At 32.6% G+C, this 18,192-nt stretch overlaps 1 pseudogene; it reads left to right on the top strand.

Annotated features, from left to right (window-relative positions):
* The first annotated feature begins 7,064 nt into the window (after positions 1-7,064).
* LOC149228487 (5S ribosomal RNA) lies at positions 7,065-7,183 on the top strand (annotated as a pseudogene).
* Positions 7,184-18,192: the final 11,009 nt, after the last annotated feature.

The raw sequence follows: 18,192 nt of genomic DNA, 5'->3' as shown, positions 1-18,192 counted from the left end.
GTTTCCACCTTATATCTTGTGTTCTTGTGTGTGATTGTCTTCTGCTCTGTTTTTACTATTCCTGGTTACTGGTTAATTGATTCTGATACACAGATTAACAATCAACATCTGATAGATAAAGTAAATTATAAGTATGCATTGTATACGCGGTTTTATTTCGACATAGTTGCATATATACTATATCATCTGAATTTGAAAAAGGGAATATTTGACTTGATAATACTGATTCACCCCCCCTCTCAGTATTATTTCCAACAATAACAACCATACATAAATATGTACATATACCAAAACTCCTTTGCCTCAACCAACAAACAATCAAGGATACATAGGCTGCATCTGATCAACCATCTCCCATGTAGCTTCATTGGGCCTGAAGTGTTTCCACTACACTTTAACTTTCTCAATTGGTCGGTTCCGAAGCATGAGATGTTTCTGTTGCAATATGCACTGAGGTTCCAATCGGAATTTTTCTTCTAGCTCCATCTGCAATAAAGATCAATCAATCACATGATAAAAATCCTTCACATATATGTTAAGTAGTGAAACATGGAAAACATCGTGGATTTTCACTATCAGCGACAATGCAAGTATGTAGGAAACTGGTCTAATCCTCTCAAGGATCTCAAAATGCCCGCAATACCGAGGTACCAACTTGGAACATGATCCAATCCTCAAGGATCTCTTCTTGGGTTTGATGTGCAAGTACACATGCTCCCCAACCTGAAACTCCTTAAACACCTTGTGCTGATATGCATAACTCTTCTACCTGTTCTGTGCTTATTTTAGATTATTTTTTATAAATTACATTTCCTATTCCATCTCTGCCAACATGTTTGATCCAATTAGTACCCTATTGACTGGATCATTCCATCTGATGGGAGTATTACAAACCCACCCATAAAGTGCCTAAAATAGACTCATATTCAAAGATTCGTAATATTCATTATTGTACACAAACTCTACCAGTGGTAAATAATCTTCCCACTTTCCCTGCTGGTGCATTACATACATCCTTAACATATCCTACAGAATCTTGTCAACCCTCTCTGTTTGTGCATCTATTTGTTGATGATAAGCTACATTGAAAGCCAACTCTATACCCAAACCTGCAAACAACTCCTTCCAAAACCTAGAAGTGAACTTGGCATCTCTATCGGATACAATATTCTTAGGAATACCATGCAATCTCACTATCTCCCTGATGAAGACCTGAGCTACCTCACTAGCTGAATTAATAGACTTCACTGGAATGAAGTGAGCTACCTTGGTCAACCTTTCAACCACAACCATGATGGAATCATGCTATCTAGATGTCCTCGACAAACTTGTGATGAAATCCATAGAAATGACCTCCCATTTCCATTATGGAATCAGAATTGGCTATAATAAACCACCTAGATGCTTGCACTCTACTTTTACCTGTTGAAAATCCAAACACCTTGTGATGAACTCAACTACCTCTTTATTCAGATTCGACCAATAGTAAAACTTCGTCACAACTATTAGAGTCTTCTGATATCCCAAATGACCTGAATACAACTAAACATGAAATTTGCTTAAGATAAGTGTCAGTCCAGGAGAATAAATCCACAAAAAATTATATTTTTCATTAAAAGACAGCATGGATATATACAACTAGAGGGAGACTATTGGGATTCATCTCCCAATGTACCTTCATCTTCAATTTTCCTTTATTTTAATATTTACAATATTTACATGGATTTTCCTAATCCCAAATATTAGGTTTCAACATTACCCCCCTAATTTGAAGGGATGTTGGTGAGTCCAAGCATCATTATGAACCTTTCAAACTTTTCCCCTTCCAAAGAGATTTGGTGAAGATGTATGCAATTTGGTCATTTGTGGAACAATTTCGTAGGTGGATTGTCTTGGCCTCAACTTGATGTCAAATGATATGATACTTTGTATTGATGTGCTTGGTTTGATCATGGAACTTTGAGTTTTCTTGGAAAACTTTATTGCAAAAGTGTTGTCAATCAAAAGAGGAGTTGAATGAACGTTTTTCTCCTACAAATCTTCTAGAATTTCCATAAGCCGGACAATTCCTTCATTGCTTCAAATACTGCCACATATTATGTCTCAGTTGTTGAATTTGTTGGAACTGACTTTTTGTGTGACCTCTAGGAGATAACTCCTGATCTAAGACATAACATACCTAAAGTAGATACTTTGGTTCTTTATCTCCATCAAAATATGAGTCAGAGTATCCAATCAAGCTGAAATCATCCACCTGTGTATACTTGAGTCTAAAGTCTTAAGTTCTCTTCAAGTACTTTAGAACTCTTTTTGCAGCATACGAATGATCCTCACAAGGCCTTTTCATAATCTTGGAGAGGATTATAATAGAAAATGAAATGTATATTCTAGTAGTAGTAAGGTATTTGAGACTTCCTATGAGCTATCTATACTTTGTTGCATCCTCAAATTATTTTCCTTCAGTGGATGTGAGCTTTAAGTTATGTTCCATTAGAATAGCCAAAGTATTGCACTTAGCCATGCCAAACCTATTCAATAGATCTCCAATGTACTTCTTCTGAGAGAGGAATATAAAATTTAGATGTTAAGTTACTTCAATACCAAGATAGTAGTGAACATAGCCCAAATCTATCATTTCAAAAATTTTCCTCAGTTCTTTCTTTATGTATGTAATGTAGTTCTCGTTGTTCCATGTCATTATAAGATCATCTATATACACAAAAAGATATACAACTATTTTTCCAACTTTATTGGAAAACAAAGTTGCATCATCAAGATCATATTATTTAAAATTGAGGTTCAGAAGATGCTCAGTCAATTTCATGTACCAAGCTCGTGGTGCTTGCTTGAGGCCATACAAGGATTTTACAAGATTGCATACTTTGTGTTCCTAACCCTTCACAACAAATCCTTTTGGTTGAGACATAAAAGAATTATCTTTCCGATCTCCATTCAAGAAAGCAATTTTTACATCCACTTGATGGAATTTCCAACCGTTCTAAGCTGCCAAAGAAAAGAGTGTCCGGATGGTAGTCCATTTTGCTGTGGGGGAAAAGGTCTTATCATAATCGACCCCTTCCTTCTGTGAAAAACCTTTTGCCACAATCCCGACTTTATTATTTTCAAGTGAGCCATCTACTTTATACTTATTCTTGAAGACCCACTTGCAGCATATTGGTTTGGTTCTCCATGGATCAACCAAATTCCAGGTGCCATTCTTTATCAAAGCATTGTATTATTTCTGCATCTCTTCTTTTCATTCATCATGAGAAGCATATTATTTGAAGGAAGTTGGTTCAAAATATTTAGGAAAATTTAGTTCACAATCATAAGAAACATCCATACCAACAGGTGAATCAGGATCATCTACATCACCTCCATTATGTTTGGCTGAGTTTCGTGTTCCTATATTTCCAACCTCATTAGGATGAACACTTTCAAGTGTCTTGTGAGTCATTTTGGAGGACCTTTCTGAGATGGCCCAGGCTGCTTAGTTGATTGAGATGGGGCTGAATTAAGATTTAGCCTCCCAGTTATATCAATCAAATCACTCAAAGTGTCATCTTGATAAGTGGCTAGAGCTTTAGGAGGGGGAGAAAGTACTTCAGAAGGAGATTCCATAAGTTGATCTAGTAGAGGGACCCCCCTTTAAGATGTGGAATGTCATTATCAAACTCTTGAAAATAATTTGCATGTCCAAATATATCCAAGCGATGAAGATGCCACTCAACAACATTGTCAGTCTAGGAAGATTAAAAAAGATCACATCTCTAGATATTATAAAATTCTTATTAACTTCATCATAGAGTTGGTATGCTTTGGAGGTATTTGAGTACCTGAATAAGATACATTTTTGAATCCTTCCACCAGGTTTGTTTCTATGTTCCTTAGATATCAAGGCATAACAGGTGGAACCAAAGACCCTGATATCCCTCACTGAAGGAATGTGGCCATGCCACATTTCATAGGGAGTATTGTTTTTCAGAGCATGATATGGGCACCTATTATGTATATACACAACACATAGAACTGCATCAACCCAAAACATTAGCTTAACATTCTTGAAAAACATCATTGAATGTACCATAATTAAGATTGTAATGTTTATTCTTTCAGTTACTCCATTCTGTTGGGGATTATAAAGCATGGTTGTTTGATGTTTTCTCCCATGCTAACGAAGACAATTTTCAAATTTATTTGAAGTATATTCTTTTCCATTATCAATACGAATAGAGCCAATATCATATTGTGCATCATTTTTAATCCATGCATGAAAGTTCTTGAATGTTTCAAAAGATCAAATTTGTCCTTCAATAAATAAACCCAACACATTCTGATGTAGTCATTAATACATGTCATCATATATTTATTACCATTCACGGAAGGAACATGCATTGGGCCACATAAATCCGAATGAATGAGTTCAAGCTTTCTATGTGCTCTAGAATGAGAATCATGAAATGATTGTTTGCTGTGCTTTCCTAAGATACAAACATAACATTGCTTAAGTTTCCTAGGAATTTTAGGCAAACCATTAGCACCATTTTTCTTCAATCAACGAAGGTTGTCATAGTTCAAGTCCCTAAATCTAGCATGCCATAAAAACTTGATGGAAGTGTACCTTCATCATAGTGAGAACTGTGTGAAATTTTTTGTGCATGAGTAGAGGTTCCTTACAACTTCAAAAGTGTTTCTTCTTCTATCCCAATCATTGTAATGTCCCTTAATAATAAATAATAAATAATAAATCCCTTAATAATAATAATAATAATAATAATATACAAGAAAATATATAATAAATAATGGAAAAAAATAATAAAAATAAAAATAGTAATAAATAATAAATGACCATACTAAAGCTCTAAATAAATATAAATAGAAATAAAACAAGAAAAAAGTAAAAAATCAGTAAAGCTATCAAAAAGAAATAAAACAAGAAAACAATAAAGTTGCACCTAGACCAGGGAAAATTTTAAGAACCCCCCCTAAATTTATAAATATAATAAATGGGCGAATCTCCATGGTATATAGGAAAAATGGAAGGCGATTTTATCAATAATATAATATGTATATATAATTTTTTGGCGAATCTCTCACCAGGCATGGCAAATATTTTACTCAATTATAAAATCTTGTAAGATCTTGACGAGTCTTTCACTAAATAATAAAACTTTGTAAAGTCCTAGTGAATCTTAGCATAGGCTACATGATGGTTTAATTCCCGCATTTAAATAGGCTACATTCCAGCTGAATACCATGGGTCAATACCATGTGCCATTTTGGTGAATACCATGGGTCAATACCATGTGCCATTTTATTTTTATCAATTCTAATATTAGGGTTAATAATGGTTTTTTGCATGGTATTAATAACAATCTAGTCCATGGTATTTGTCCCATAGTATTTTGGCCATAGGTTTCACCTAAATATAACCCATTTTTTGAGTGTTCGTAAATATAAGGTGACTTATGGAGTAAATATAAAAAAATGTTTTATTTGTTTACAATACCTCTTGTTTATTTATATTTTTATTAATTTACCATACCTCTTTTACAAATATGGTATTTGGCCCATAGGATTCACTTAAATAAAACCTCTTTCTTGAGCCTTCATAAATAGAACGAGGGTTATGGACTAAATATAAAAAGAGGTTTTATTTATTTACGATACGTCTAGTTTATTTATATTTTTATTTATTTACCATACCTTTTGAGTAAGTATAAAAAGACGTTTTATTTATTTACCATACCTCCACTTTACTTATATTTTTATTTGTTTACACCCTTACATGTATATAAGGTGACTTATGGAGTAAATATAAAAAATGTTTTATTTATTTACCATACCTCTCATTTATTTATATTTTTATTAATTTACCATACCTCTTATATAAATATGGTATTTGGCCCATAAGATTCACTTAAATAAAACCTATTCTTGAAAATGGGCGAATGGATTCACTTAAATAAAACCTATTCTTGAAAATGGGCGAATGGAGGGTTGTAAGTCCTAATTTGAAGGGCTAAATTTACCTTTTTTACCCTCTCCCTTAAAATAAGGTGGGCTATTTGAGGTGATTTGTAAAAATGTACTATGATACAAAATATTCGCCCACTAAAAATTTAAAACCCCTTAATTTCGCCAAAGGGCGAACATTCACCCCTAAAATTATCCTTGACCTAGACACATGGAGTGTGTGCATGTGGTTCCCCTTCCAACGTTTAGTATATTTATTAGATGGTGAGGAAGATGGGAGGCATTCCATCATTCCAAGATTCTATCATTTATTCTCTTGGGAAATTGTTTCTAAGACAGAGGAAGTCACTAGCAGTAGTACGTTGATTGAGGGCTCGGGGTGGCCAGTTGTAGCAAGTCCTTACACAATTGAGCTTATGGTTGGGTGGAGAGTCATCCCCAAAACCTTGTTTCAGTAAGCAGACTTCAACCACAGGTAAGTGCTACTCATAGTTTGAACTTGATGTTAATTAGTTGATTAATTACATGTTTATTTGGGCTGTTACATATGGTATCAAAGCGGGGTTTCAACTCTGTGTGACCTCCAAGTAAAATTTTTGAGAAAAATACTAAATTATTTTTATCCAATTATTTTGTTTGTGATGATCAAGAAAAATTTAATCGAACTAAATTTGAGAGAAATAAATACAAATCTCACCTTTCTTTTTACAATATATATATATATATATATATATATATATATATATATATATATATATATATATATATATATATATATATATATATTTTAAATAAATTTAGATGCATGGACGTACTTAAAAAAAAATAAAAATAGGCGAAGAATTTCACGGATTTATGTTTTTTTTCGAGCTGATTTGACAATTTAAATCAGCAATCTACAATTTATCTTTTTTGATTTCAAGAAATTAATTCCAGATTTGATGGAAACACCAAAACTTTATCATAGGTTTTTTTTGCACTTTTTTCCCAAGAATTTAGGCTTCATACCTTTCAGGCATACCCCTCGGGTTTCCATTAGCCAATCTAGTAGTGGCAGGGTCTGGGTAGTGGGTCAAAACTTTGAATTGGGGTGCGATTATACTAGCATTAATGCACCGAATCCCATCAGAACTCCGCAGTTAAGCACACTTGGGCTAGAGTAGTACTGGGATGTGTGACCTCCCGAGAAGTCCCGCTGTTGCTCCTTAAGGAAAGAGAGTATGTAATGTCCCTTAATAATAAATAATAAATAACAAAAACAATAAATAATAAATCCCTTAATAATAAATAATAAATAATAAAAATAATATAATAATAATGATAAAAATAATAAATAACATTAAAAAAAATATACAAGAAAATAAATAATAAACAATGGAAAAAAATAATAAAAATAAAAATAGTAATAAATAATAAATAACCATACTAAAGCTCTAAATAAATATAAATAGAAATAAAACAAGAAAATAGTAAAAAATCAGTAGAGCTATCAAAAAGAAATAAAACAAGAAAACAATAAAGTTTCATGTAGACACATGGAGTGTGTGCATGTGGTTCCCCTTCCAACGTTTAGTATATTTATTAGATGGTGAGGAAGATGGGAGGCATTCCATCATTCCAAGATTCTATCATTTATTCTCTTGGGAGAATTGTGTTCTAAGACAGAGGAAGTCACTAGCAGTAGTACGTTGATTGAGGGCTCGGGGTGGCCAGTTGTAGCAAGTCCTTACACAATTGAGCTTATGGTTGGGTGGAGAGTCATCCCCAAAACCTTGTTTCAGTAAGCAGACTTCAACCACAGGTAAGTGCTACTCATAGTTTGAACTTGATGTTAATTAGTTGATTAATTACATGTTTATTTGGGTTGTTAAAATCATGACAAGTGAGTGACCTAATGCTTTTCTGACCTCAACCTTGCCATAAAATATGTGAATGACGTGTCCTTACCAGTGGATGTGGACCAAAGACAACAAGTTTCTCCTAAACTCTAGGAAGTATAGAACATCATGTATAAGAAAGTCTAGAAGACCAGGCAATTTCAGCCTAATGGTTCCAAGCCTTGATGGCTTGAGTTCTGACTTGTTTGCAAAGTAGACTGCGCCATCAACATTGTCTATGAATTTCTCAAATACATTTCTGATAAAATTCATGTGGCAAGTTACTCCTGAATCAAACAACCAAGCATCTTTCTGTGATGCAAGTGAAGAATTGAATAAGTCTTCAGTTACTCCAATGTTACAATGTGCCACAACATAATGAGAAAACTCGGGTGATTTTCCTTCCCCTTTACTGAGTGTTTTATCTTTTTCTTCATTTCTTTCCTGCCCGATTCTATCCCAAGGCAGCTTACATGTGGAAGCATCATGTCAATTTCTGTTACACCATATGCAAAGAAGATCAAACATTTATCCTTGGAAATGCCTGCCCCCTTTCCTCTAAAATTGTTCTTTTCTCTTCCTCTTCATTCACCTCTTCCTTTAGAGGAGTCCTGTCCCTGATTCTTCTCTTTCTATGCAAGGCACACAACTTCTTTAGAAGACTGAGGAGATTTCCTTTTCCAAAAATCCTTCTTTCTTTCAACAAACTTCTTCTCAAGGGAGTCAAAATAAATCTTCTTAAGTTTTCCACTTGCTTCCAATGACTCAAGATAATGTGAATAAGTGGGATATAGTGCCTTGAAATAGGCAGTGAGAGGAACATCTATTTCAACACTAGTGTCTTTTATGTCATGCATAATGGATCAAATTTATGATGCTAAAGCAAAAGGGTCATCATTTTTCAACTCAACATTGAACAACTTGATCGTAAATTGAACAACTTCAAGTTCAGAGTGTGAGTCATATAATTCCTTCAACTTCTCTAAAGCTTCAAAAATATGATGACTCACCTCTTTATTTATTGATGCGGCAGTCAAGACGTATGCCTTTTTGTTCTTGTTTTCTGAAATAACAATCTCCTTATTTGAAGTAGTTTTTTCTAGTGTATTTCCTCCTTCTCCTTCACAAATTCCTTTCCACAACTCGTTAAAAATTAAGCTGTGCTTTATCTTTGTTGGGCCTTGAATTTTTCATTCACTTCCATTACATTTTCACTTATATTTCCATATTGTCACCTTCACTCCACCTCTATTTCATTACATTTACCTCCATTTCATTACATTTACCTTACCATTATTATTATTGGGTCACATTTATGTTTTTCCAAACTTTATTAATTCTTAGCATTTTTAAGTGAATTTATGGTTAAAAATTAGAAAATAATGTGCATATGATTATACCTAACAAGTGGGATGAGATTGTTGACATGTATAAGTCAAAAGGAAACTTCTAAAATGCCCTTATGTGGCCTCTTAAGGCCAAATTCGAATTTGAATGGAGAAGATCATGGGATCATGAGGATATGTGTTTAATTTCCTATTTGTATCGAAACTCTAAGAAGACATGTGTCTTATCATTTCCTATTTTGATTGTAACTCTATAGATATAGGGAGATATTCATGGACTCTCATTAACGATATAGCTTCTCATCTTTTTGTATAAATAGGGGAAGTTTTCTCCTATCATTTTTATGTGTAAAATTGGAGTTATGCTCAAGCTTTGAATACAGAATTAGATTGTGGCACCTTACTCATGAATTTTCCTTCATTTTGACTTCGTTTTACTTACATATGGAGCATCTCGATTTACCATCTCTCACACTTTTAGATCAACGACCTAAAATGTGTGAGATTTAATTGCTTTTATAGATTAAAGTTCATTTGCTTTCTTAGTATTAGTTTTATAATGACTGTGTAATCTTTGCTTTTCTAAAAACATTTCAATATGAAAGGTTTATTTATTTTCAAATTGGATTAAGTTTGAGGCAAGAGCTCATAGTTATTTATTTTCCTTTCATGTTTTGTTATTTACTTTCTTAGATCAAACTATCAATTCATTGTATAATTGAATAAAAGATCAGGCCAAGAAGGTAACTTCAAACTGGGTGATTGAATGTTCAACCTATACAATCATTGAGCTTTACTTTTTCGTGCTTTTACATTTGATTTTAAGATCCTCATTTAATTGCATTAACTGATATTCTTAAAGATCATTCTAAGAAATTGATTTAATCATATTTCAAGATTGAATGGTTGAATATTTAATACATGCAATTACTAAGTTATTTTCTGCACACTTTACTTGCTTTTCTAGGACATTAGAAGTTAAAGTATAGATAGTTGCTTACACATCATCTCAAGAAGGTAACACTTCATAATTGAATGCTGGAGTAACTAAGTATACATTAGTTGTTTTTACATGCTTTGAAATGATTTCTTAGATTAAAATTTCAATTCCTGCAAGTGTGATTGCATGCACTATATTTTCTTTTGAATTTGTTTTCTTTCTTTTCGTTACTTGATTTCACAGGTTAGTTGAATTTCATTTTCATTATTTGATTTCATAGATTAGATGAATTGGTTTTTGTTATTTTGTAGTTAGATTGATCTAAACTGAAAGACAATTTCTAGCACATATAGTGCACGCATGCTTCACAAGTTTACGAAACCCCCGGGTTGACAAATTAAATGACAGGCAATCACTTTGCCCCAACATTTTGGTGTCGTTTCCGGGGAAGTGTGCATAGGAACTAGCTTTCAGTTTAGAGTGTATTTTATTTGTTTTTGTTTTTACTAACCATTTATGGACAAAGGGTCTAGAATGCAGCCCAAAGACTACATTGAGGAATGGTATCAAAAAGCGGTTACGCCACAATATTCATCAATTCTTCAAGAGATCCTTGTGACAAATCGAAAGGTCAAGTCGATTTCACATATCCTTACAAACAATCAGGTACATTTTTCAAGTTTGGATATGAGCATTTCAAAAATTCTAATCCGTAAATAGCTTCATTAGAAGCATGAGTATACTTAAAAAATAAAAAAATAGTTTTTAGATAGATAGGAAAAATAAAATTTATCTTTTATTTTTTATTTTTTTAGGATAAATTTGATGTTTTGTGGTGCAATAAGAACCACCCATCTACTAACCCTTGGCAGGAAAGATTTGCAATAAAACAAATGATTAAGAACAAGGAGAGCGAGCGAAAATCACGAACGATAATTTAAGGTATGAGATCAATCCTTTTCATTTTATTTTTGCAAAATTTACAGAGGAATCGATTGATAAAATCTTGACTATGCTAACAAAATAATAAAAAAAAAAAAATCTCAAGTATGCTCTCCTTCTGCACTTCATGTGACCTAGAGGATCAGAAAAAGAAATTGTTTTGTTAATATATCATAAAAAATTATTTAGCTACAGAATGCAATTATGCAGCTAATTTATGTTTTCATGATTCGATTTAATTTAATTTGATTTTTCAATAAACTTTAAAATTTAAAATTAAAATAAAATTCCAAATTCATTTTCTTTATTAATAAATTGTTTTGTTTAAATGAAATATATATGTATATATTTTTATTTTTTTTTTTTAAAATGTAACATATATAATTTTTAAAACAAAACATTAAAAAAAAATGCTGGTCAACGTTATGAAAAATCTCAAAGCATAAAATAAAATGAGATTAAAACTCCAAACGAATAAGCTAGAAACAACATTTAAATGGCCTTGTTTTGTGTGCTAGTCGGGATTTGGCCTTCAAATTCGCATCAACCTGTAAATTTGTTCCTAACACTCTTGCAATTGTGATGAAAATATGTTGGGATAAAATCAACTGAATTATTCAAAATGATCACTGATCTTCATGTTCCTTAGTGTATACTACTTACAGGGTTTGCTGTGAAGGTTGTTTCTCCAGTATGAAACACAAACACTTAGCTTGAATTCTATTGCATTTGTATTAGCATGTGCGATTTTTCTTGTTACTTCATAGGTTCCTATTGCAATGGATCTTGTGTTGTCGAGTTTCATAAGGCTTAAATCTTTACTATTCCAAAATATATTCCATATTCAAAGAGTACTGAAGCTTAAACATCAAGTGTGTTTACTAGCTCTATAAAGGCATTAATGTGCATGCACATAGGCTGGATTGAACTGACTAGAAGTTCGTGATAATCATCTCTCTGCAAATCAAAGAGATCATCAACAACGTTCTTAGATAGAAGAGCGTAGAATAAGGAAGAAGTTGTAGTTGAAGAAGCATAGTGGAAAGCCAAGGGAGATGATAAATTTTCTCAAAAACTACAACGAAACTGGAGGCATAATCGTTTGACAAATATGAAATTGATTTTTGCATAAAATGTAATTGCAGAAAGCGTAACTGTCTTGATACCTGATTTTAAAACGAATTTTGTGGGAAAACTGATGAAAATTAGAAAAAACTGACACATGGGTTTCTTTGGAATGGGGGCAATTAGGTAAATCATGAGCAATTTTCAGGATTTTGAAACCATTTAGGAGAATTTTGAGGTTCTTTAGAGCATTAGTTTCCAGATTACGTGACGAATTTTCAGATTTAATGCACAATTGCGGCCATGATCCAATTTCTATGATCTTTAGGAGAAATATCCACCCATATTTGATTTCCCTGGCTAAATTCCAGCTTGAAATAGTTGGAGAAAACACTTTGAGTTTGGGTGCCCCAATTGCTTATGCCAAGTCATCCACTATGCGTTGGCCTTGTTAATTTCCTCCGTTGAAGGAGCCACTATGAGAGAGAATGAGAAGGGATTTCAAGAGATCAAATAACGGTTCAGTGATATTCACAATTTGATACCTCATGTAGTTAAAGAAGGAAGGAATAATTGATAAGAAGGTCGATTCTATTTCATTAAAACCTCAATACACATTTGAACATCAAAAGGAACAAGGATTCTCTAAAGTAACAATAACGCCTTCCTATTCTGATCATCCAAGTATCTTGGTTTCATTATCTCGACGTTGTATTTTGAAGGGGACAGTATGTGAGAGGAACCATATCTCTCGTATCAAGTACTATGGAAGCTTTGATGTATCCCTTGGAAGGTTCTTGAGGGATAAATTATCTAACCAGATTTCCAGCCAACAGATGCACATAGCCTTTACCTTTGCTAGCAGTTTCGTAACCGTTGCTTATGTTGATTGGGTTTGATTGGGTTAATAGCTTTCTGCTAAACATGTTTTTATACAAGAATGATTATGTTTCTCCGAGTCTTGCAGATGCAAAAGACGAAGGCATTACAAAATCAAAATCTTATGCCATGGCTCAGTCAAAGAAGATTGACAAGTTTTTCTAAATGCAGGAAGGGTGCAATTCTGTAGCTGAAAAACCTCATGACCATTTTCACTGTTTCAACCAAATTTCAAATCAACCTAAATTTCTCATACGGCATCGGATTCCGGCGGTTCAAGCATCGTTGGAAAGATATCGATGAGATCTATATAATGAGAAAGTTATCATTCGAGTTTGAATAGAAAAAGAATGAATAAATTGCTGACAAGACACAATAGGTAACATGAGGCATTAGTTTCGATATAGAAAAAAATTTCATTTGGTTTTCTTTCGTGAATTTGTTTTATTAGTACCGATTCTCAATTTTATTTTTTTTGTGTGTAAATTTTATTAATAGAGACTATTGATCACCTCTCTCTTTTGATAATCTTACATTCCATTGCAGAAGAAGTACTAGTTTTTTTTGCAGGTTCCACAAGGAAGAATAGATTACCATAACCAAACAGTGTCTCTCACAAAGACCATATTTATTTCATAAGAACATGATCAAAGCAACATAAAAGATGAAACATCAAAAGCATGAGCATATGATGTCAGATCAGATACAACACTTGAGAGCTTTCAGATGCCAGTCTCACTATTTCATTCCTTCTTTTTCAGTTAATAAAACCTTCATCTCATTTTCCTTCACTACTTATTTTCTTTCACAGTCATTTCCTGCCTTGCTTTCACTAAATTATAAGTTACCCACAAATAAAAGCAAGAAGCTCACCTACATGCTTATTGCTCATTTCCATCCTCCATTTTCATTTTTTCTTTCTTGTCCTTTTCATTTCGCAAATAAACCCTACTTCAATGAAAATTATTGAGTCCATAGTCCTTTGAGTCTAAAATCCTTGCAAAAAAAACACCTTGAGGCTTGCATGCCTCAATGGCAAGTTCTTATGTCGATGAACAATGGGAATACATCAATTTCCCTTGTTCATTGGATCTTCTAGGTACTCAACAACAACAAAATTATTCGTACCTAACAAGATGTGTTTGGGAATCATGACTCTCATTGTCATCAATGGTGAGAGTTCTCGTGTTGACTAGTGGCATCCATTAATGAACACTAAGTCAACAATTTCCTACTATGTTCGACATCAGAACATCTATTCACATAGCAGGAATTGTGCCAATGAGTTTTGAAGACATGAAGACTATCATTTTCAGCATTTTGGAGAAAATGTAGAAGACACACAACTGTGGAATCAACTGACAGCTGCAGAATCAAATCACAGTTGCGGAATCAGATGGCAACAACAGAATCAACACCATTATGCAGCAGATTCAACAAGTTGTAATAAAAGCACTAAAAATTCATCTTGACTCTTTTCTCCATGACTTGTACAACCACTTGAAGAAGATTATGATCAGAATTTTGCAGCCACCACACATGCAACTCATCCATTTTGAAAGGGTAAGTTAAGGTACATCATTTTCTAACTTTTTACCATAGAATTACATGAAAATATAGAATGATAATTTTTCGAAAAAAACACTCCTTTTCCTCATTTCATAAAATTGTCAATACCATCAGTTGGCGGGGGGGGGAATACATTCATATTCATATTTTTCCATGTTCATATCACATTCAGAAGCCCACATACTTTCAAAAAGATATTAACTATTACATTATTATTATGAGCATACAATGGCTTTTCAAAAGTACTTCAAAAGATAATTGGATACAAACACAATCATGGTTGTCACACAAGAACCAACCATGATGCAATCCAATAAAGATATACTTTGCAACAATAATCAAATTATCATTATGCAAAGTTCAAAGATCAAAATTGAATGCAACAACAAAATATGGTTGTAACACAAGAACCAACCATGTTGCAATTCAACTAAAAGACTTTGCAGAAGTATGAAGTTATCAAATGATATCATGCAAAGTTAAGCCAAAGCTCAAGGATAAAAAAGAATTAATGTAATAGATTGCATGAGGACATGCAATAGCTTTAGTTGAGGGGTATGTTGGGCCTTGAAATCGTCATTCACTTCCATTATATTTTCACTTATATTTCCACATTGTCGCCTTCACTCCACCTCTATTTCATTCTATTTACTTTACCATTATCATTATTGGGTCACATTTATGTTTTTCCAAGCTTGATTAATTCTTAACATTTTTTAGTGAATTTATGGATAAAAATTAGAAAATAATGTGCATATGCTTATACCTAACAAGTGGGATAAGATTGTTGACATGTGTAGGTCAAAAGGAAGCTTCTAAAAGACCCTTATGTGGCCTTTTAAGGCCAAATTCGAATTTGAATGGAGAAGATCACAGGATCATGAGGATATGTGTCTTATTTCCTATTTGTATTGAAACTCTAAGAAGACATGTGTCTTATCATTTCCTATTTTGATTGTAACTCTATAGATATAGGGAAAGATTCATGGACTCTCATTAATGAGGTAGCTTGTCATCTTTTTGTATAAATAGGAGAAGTTTTCTCCTATCATTTTTATGTGTAAAATTGGAGTTATGCTCAAGCTTTGAATACAGAATTAGATTGTGGCACCTTATTCATGAATGTTCCTTCATTTTGACTTGGATTTGGTTACATATGGAGCATCTCGATTTACCATTTCTCACACTTTTAGATCATCTACCTAAAATGTGTGAGATTTAATTGCTTTTATAGATTAAAGTTCATTTTCTTTCGTAGTATTAGTTTTAGAATGACTGTGTAATATTTGCTTTTCTAAAAACATTTCAATAGGAAAGATTTACTTATTTTCCAATTGGATTAAGTTTGAGGCAAGAGCTCATAGCTATTTAGTTTCCTTTCATGTTCTGTTATTTACTTTCTTAGATCAAACTATCAATTCATTGTATAATTGAATAAAAGATTAGGCCAAGAAGGTGACTTCAAATTGGAATATTGAATGTTCAACCTATGAAATCATTGAGATTTATTTTTTCATTCTTTTACATTTGCTTTTAAGATCCTAATTTAATTGCATTAACTGATATTCCTAAAGATCATTCTAAAAATTGATTTAATCATATTTCAAGATTGAATGGTTGAATATTTAATACATGCAATTACTGAGTTATTTTCTACACATTTTACTTGTTTTTTTAGGACATTAGAAGTTAAAGTATAGATAGTTGCTTACATATCATCTTAAGAAGGTAGCACTTCATAATTGAATGCCGGAGTAACTAAGTACACATTAGTTGTTTTTTTCTTACATGCTTTGAAATGCTTTCTTAGATTAAAATTTCAATTCTCGCATGTGTGATTGCGCACGCTATATTTTCTTTCTTTTCGTTACTTGATTTCATAGGTTAGTTGAATTTCATTTTCATTATTTGAATTCATAGATTAGATGAATTGGTTTTTGTTATTTTGTAATTAGATTTATCTAAACTGAAAGACAATTTTTAGTAGATATAGTGCACACATGCTTCACAAGTTTACGAAACCCCTTGGTTGACAAATTAAATGATAGGAAATCACTTTGCCCCAACATTTTGGCGCAGTTGCCGAGTAAGTGTGCATAGGAACTAGCTTTCAGTTTAGAGTGTATTTTATTTATTTTTGTTTTTACAAACCATTTATGGACAAAGGGTCTAGAATGCAGCCCAAAGACTACAATGAGGAATGGTATCAAAAAGCGGTTATGCCACAATATTCATCAATTCTTCAAGAGATCCTTGCGGCAAGTCGAAAGGTCAAGTCGATTTCACATATCCTTACAAAAAATTAGGTACATTTTTCAAGTTTGGATATGAGCATTTCAAAAATTCTAATCCATAAATGGCTTCATTGGAAGCATGAATATATTTAAAAAATAAAAAAAAAATAGTTTTTAGATAGATAGGAAAAATAGAAATATTTTTTATATAGTTTTTAGGATAAATTTGATGTTTTGTGGTGTAGTAAGAACCACCCATCTACTAACCCTTGGTAGGAAATATTTGCAATAAAACGAATGATTGAGAATAAGGAGTGCAGGTGAAGCTCACGAACGATAATTTAAGGTATGAGATCAATCCTTTTTATTTTATTTTTGCAAAATTTACAGAGGAATCGATTGATAAAATCTTGACTATGCTAAAAAAAAATAAAAAATCTCAAGTATGCTCTCATTCTGCACTTCGTGTGACCTGGAGGATCAAAAAAGAAATTGTTTTGTTAGTATATCATAAAAAATTATTTAGCTACAGAATGCAATTCTGCAGCTAATTTTTGTTTTCATGATTTGATTTAATTTAATTTGATTTTTAATAAACTTTATGATTAAAAAATAAAATCCAAATTCATTTCTTTATTAATAAATTGTTTTGTTTAAATGAAATATATATATATATATATAATTTTTAAAACAAAACATTTAAAAAAAAATTGCTGGTCAATGTTATGAAAAAGCTCAAAGCATAAAATAAAATGAGATTAAAACTCCAAACGAATAAGCTAGAAACAACATTTAAATGGCCTTGTTTTGTGTGCTAGTCGGGCTTTGGCCTTCAAATTCGCATCAACCTGTAAATTCGTTCCTAACACTCTTGCAATTGTGATGAAAATATGTTGGGATAAAATCAACTGAATTATTCAAAATGATCACTGATCTTCATGTTCCTCAGTGTATACTACTTACAGGCTTTGCTATGAAGGTTGTTTCTCCAGTATGAAACACAAACACTTAGCTTGAATTCTATTGCATTTTCCTTAGCACGTGTGATTGTTCTTGTTACTTCACAGGTTCCAATTGCAATGGATCTTGTGTTGCCAAGTTTCATAAGGCTTACATCTTTACTATTCCAAAATATATTCCATATTCAAAGAGTACTGAAGCCTGAACATCAAGTGTCTTTAATGGCTCTATAAAGGCATTAATGTGCATGCACATAGGCTGGATTGAACTGAGCATAAGCTCGTGATAATCATCTCTCTACAGATCAAAGAGATCATCAACAACGTTCTCAGATAGAAGAACGTATAATAAGGAAGAAGCTACAGTTGAAGAAGCACAGAGGAAAGCCAAGGGAGACGAGAAAT

Source organism: Pinus tabuliformis, chromosome J (genome assembly GCF_031772625.1).
Source record: "Pinus tabuliformis cultivar Carrire ecotype Pingquan chromosome J, CPIR1, whole genome shotgun sequence".
Lineage (NCBI taxonomy): Eukaryota > Viridiplantae > Streptophyta > Pinopsida > Pinales > Pinaceae > Pinus > Pinus tabuliformis.
This window is presented reverse-complemented; position numbering and strand designations above follow the sequence as displayed.